The sequence below is a fragment of the Octopus sinensis genome, linkage group LG8, assembly GCF_006345805.1.
Source record: "Octopus sinensis linkage group LG8, ASM634580v1, whole genome shotgun sequence".
NCBI classification, from domain to species: Eukaryota; Metazoa; Mollusca; class Cephalopoda; order Octopoda; family Octopodidae; genus Octopus; species Octopus sinensis.
In genome coordinates this window covers 58,985,969-58,990,968 of record NC_043004.1, presented here as the reverse complement: position 1 = coordinate 58,990,968, position 5,000 = coordinate 58,985,969, and positions in this window count along the sequence as shown.

Below are 5,000 nucleotides of genomic sequence, written 5' to 3'. Positions count from 1 at the left end.
TGGTTAGTGATGTTGTAGTACGTGTGAGCGTTGGGTTAGTAAGATTCTTTAAGAAGTAATTTCGGATTGAGTTGGATCACTGAATTCAGGATTGATCATCTGTGTGTGTGTGCCTCTATCACTGTGCCTGTGTGTGTGTGCCTCTGTCATTGTGCGTGTGTGAGCGTCTGTGTGTGCGCGCGTGCGTGTGTGTGTTTATGTCTGTTTGTTGTGTGTGCATGTGTGTCCATATGTTTATGTCCGTGTGTCCATGTGCGTGTGTGTGAGCATGTGTGTGAATGTGTGTGTATATGTGTGTGTACGTGGGTCTGTGTATGTGACTTTGTGTGTGTGTGTGTGGTGCGTGTGTGTGTGGGTCTGTGTATGTGCCTTTGTGTGTGTGTGTGTGTGTGTGTGTATGTGAGTGTGTGCATAATTGTATGCCTATGTCTATCTGTGAATGCCTTAATCGCTTGCGTGCCTCTATCACTGTGCCTGAGTGTGTGTGCCTCTATCACTGTGCGTGTGTGTGTGTGAGTTTGTGTGTGCGCGCGTGCTTGCGTATGTTTATGTCTGTGTGTCCGTGCGCGTATGTGTGAGCATGTGTGTGAATGTGTGTGTATATGTGTGTGTGCGTGGGTCTGTGTATGTGTTTTGTGTGTGGGGGGGTCTGTGTATGTGCATTTGTGTGTGTGTGTGTGTGCGCGTAATTGTATGCATATGTCTATGTGACATTGCCTTAATCGCTGTGGATCTTGTGTGTGCCGCTATCACTGTGCCTTGTGTTGTGTGTGCCGCTATCACTGTGCCTGTGTGTGTGTGTGCCGCTATCACTGTGCCTGTGTGGTGTGTTGTCCGCTATCACTGTGCCTGTGTGTGTGTGTGCCGCTATCACTGTGCCTGTGTGTGTGTGTGCCGCTATCACTGTGCCTGTGTGTGTGTGTGCCGCTATCACTGTGCCTGTGTGTGTGCAGCTATCATTATGATTGTGTGTATGTGCTTCTTTCGCAATTCCTGTGTGTGCCTCTATCACTGGTTCTGTGCGTGTGTGCCGAATCACTGTGACTTTGTGTGTGTCTCTATCGCTCTACCTTTATGTGTGTGTGTGTGTGTGTAAATGTGTGTACGTGTGTGTGTGAGTATGTGTGTGTGTGTCTCTATCATTGTGACTCTGTGTATGCCTCTACCGCTTTACGTCTTTGTGTGTGTAAGTGTGTGTACGTGCGCGTGTATGTGTGTGTGTGTTGTGCCTTTATCACTGTTACTTTGTGTGCGCTTCTATCGCTCTGCCTCTGTGTGTGTGTATGTGTGCGTGCGTGTGTGTAGATCTCTATTGCTATTTCTCTAAGTGTGTATGTGTGTAGTGTGTGTGTGTGTGTAAGCCTCTATCATTGTGCCTCTGAGTGTACCTTTGTGCCTTTTTCGCTTCGCCTCTGTGTATATGTGCGTGACTGAGTGCATTTACCGCTGTGACCGTATATGTATTAGCGTGCATGCGTGTGCTTTTATGTGTGTGCCTTCTTGTCTTAGTGTGTGTATGTGTTCTCCTCTTAACATGTATATGTGTGCGTACCTCTCTTTTCATGCCTGCTTTTGTATGAGTGCGTGAGTGATTCTTTGTGTGTGCTCGTAGGTGTGTGTGTCTTTGAGTGCGTGAGTCAACGTGCTGTGTATGTGCGAGCATGTAACTGCGTGTCCCAACGTGAGTGCGAGCGTGTGTATACTTCCCTTTGTGCATGCGTGCGCGCGTGTGTGTGTGTGTTCGTTAGTACCTGTATATGTATGCGTATCTGTGAAGGGGGTTTGTGTTGCATGACAACTTGTTACTACTGTTCTTATTTCTTTATTGCCCACGAGGGGCTACACATAGAGAGGACAAACAAGGACAGACAAACGGATTAAGTCGATTCCATCGACCCCAGTGCGTAACTGGTACTTGTTTAATCGACCCCGAAAGGATGAAAGGCAAAGTCGACCTCGGTGGAATTTGAACTCAGAACGTAGCGGCAGACGAAATAAGCATTTCGCCCGGCGTGCTAACGTTTGTGCCAACACGCCGCCTTCACTTGTTACTACTGTTCTTACTATACACCAAACATCGACCACCGACACACACACACACACAACAACAACAACTACGATCCCCCACCACCATCACCACAACAATATCAAAAACAACTACTAATACAACCAGCACCTTCACCACCACCACCACCACAACAACAACAACAACAAAAACCACAACAACAACATCAACAACAATAAGCTTCAACACCACCACCACCACCTCCGTGGGCAATAGAATCACCGGTACCACCTCAATCCCCACTATCAACAAGATTATCTCCACCACAATCATGATACACCAACGCCATCATCATCAGCAATGAGGAGAAGCCGATGCGTCTCTACGTGGTGACGCACTTTGTTAGAAATAGCAGCGAAGTCAACGCCAATCACAACCTGCTGTTGAATTTATCTTTTTCAAGTTTTTCTTTTTCTTTATTATTATTTTAGAAGGGCATATTGAATAATGCAGTCATAAATATATCATGTCTGTATAAAAGTAGCGATGGCCACTGTTGGCTTACTGGTAAGTCTGCTCGGTCAGTTCTTGTTTAACAAGAGCAAGAACAACTACAGCAGTGGAGGGGAATGGCCCAGTGGTTAGGGCAGCGGACTCGCGGTCGTAAGAACGCGGTTTCGATTCTCAGACCGGGCATTGTAAGTGTTTATTGAGCATGAACACCTAGGCTCCATGAAATCCTCTGTACTCTTTCATCACAACTTTTTCTCACTCTTTATTCCTTCATCTGTCACAAAGCACCACCACCATGGCGTAACCCACTATGGTGTGGTAAACTTTCAGACCCTAGTTTAGATTGCGAATCCTCTGTACCCCAGAATGGTTCAGCTCTCCACCCGTTAAAAGCCACCGTTTACAGAATGAGGATAACAACGTAGCTTTCGCGCCCGTGCAACCGCCTGTCTTTCACATGTGGTGGGTGGATCTTCAAGTTGCCACACGCATTCTTATTAGCTTAGAGTAGGCTCGAATTAGAGATTATTCTTTATGGCTAATGGCGTGAGTCCTGATTGGAAGAAGAAGAAGAAGAAGACAACAACTGTAGCAAATAATAATGGTTTAATATTTTGGCACAGGTCTAGCAATTTTTGAAGGGCGGAAGGAGTTTAGTACTTAATGTATCAACCTCAAAAGGATGAAAGGCAAAACCGGCCTCGGCGGAATTTGTGCTCTAAACATGAAGACGGACGAAACGCTGCTAAGCATTGTGTCCGGCGTGCTAACGATTCTACAGGCTTGCCACCTTAACAACAACTGCAACAATAATAATAATAATAATAATTTTCTACTATAGGTACAAGACCTGAAACCTGAGGGAGGAGGATAATCCATTAGATCGATCCCCGTGCGTAACTGATACTTAGTTTATCAATCCCGAAAGGATGAAAGACAAAGTCGACGTCTGCGGAATTTGAACTCAGAACGTAGCTAAGCATTTCGTCCAGGGTGCTAACGATTCTGCCAGCTCGCCGTTTCTGCTAAAGGCACAAGTCCTGAAATTTTACCGGGAGGGCCGAGTCGATCACATCGACCATAGTGTTTCACTGGTACTTAACTTATCGGCCCCTAAAGGATGAAAGGCAAAGTCGACCTCGGCAGAATTTGAACTCAAAGGGACGAAATGGCGTTAAGCATTTTTCCCGGCGTGCTAACGATTCTGCCAACTCGCCGCCTTGACAAAAATAATAATAATCATTTCCACTCTAGGCACAAGGTCTGAAATTCTTGGGGAGAGGACTAGTCGATTACAGCGACCCCGGTATTTTACTGTTACTTAATTTATCGACCCCTAAAGGATGAAAGGCAAAGTCGTCCTCGGCGGAATTTGAACTCAGAACCTAGCGACAGACGAAATACCCACTCAGCATTTCTCCCGGCGCGCTAACGATTCTGCCACCTCGCCGCCTTAATACTAATAATGATAATACAGATCATTTCAAATTTTAGCACATAGACCCAGCAAGCCCGTGTAAGGTTGGTCAGTCGATTATATTGACCCTCAGTCCACAACAGGTACTTATTCTATCGACCCCAAAATGATGAAAGGCAAAGTCAACTTCAATGGAATTTGAGCTCTAAACATAAAGACGAACGAGGTGCTGCTAAGCATTTCGTCCGGCTTGCTAACGATTCTGACAGCTCACGACGACAACAGCAACAACAACAATAATAATGGTTTCAAATTTTGGCCCTAGGCGAGCAAGTTCGAAGAAGATGAGTAAGTCGATAATGTTATAAGCACCACTTGTGGACCCCAGTCCGCCAGCAATACTTATTCTATCGACCCCCATAAAAGCAAAGGAAACTGTTAGGCTTTAGGGAAAAGCAAAGTCGACTTCGCTGGCATTTGGACTCAGAATGTAAAGACGGACGAAATGCCTCTAAGAATTTTGTCCGGCTTGCTAACGATTCAGCAAGCTCACCACCTTACACCAGCAAATAATAACAAATAATCTTTTCTACTCTTAGCACAAGGCCCGAAATTTTGGGGAGAGGGTGTCCAGTAGAATAGATCGTACTGGTACGCAACTGGTACTTGATTTATCGACTTCGAAATGATGAAAGGCAAAGTTGACCTCGGCGGAATTTGAATTCAGAACGTAAAGACAGACGAAATACCAATAAGTAATAAATAAGTAATAATAATAGTTTTTTCTTAAAAAAAAAAACATGAAGAGTGAAAGAGATATAATTATTGTTTCATATTTAGGCATAAAGCCAGAAAATTTGTGAAGAGTCGGGTAATCGATACCATCGATCGCAGTCCTTGACTAGCACTCAATTTTATCGATCCCGATGAGAATAAAAAATAAGACTGACCTCGGCGAGATTCGATCTCGGATTGTAAAGGGCCGGAGGCATTTTCTTTTCTTTTTTTCACCTTTTTTTTTTCGACGTTCTAAAGCAGAAATAATCACAACGAATGGTGAGGAAA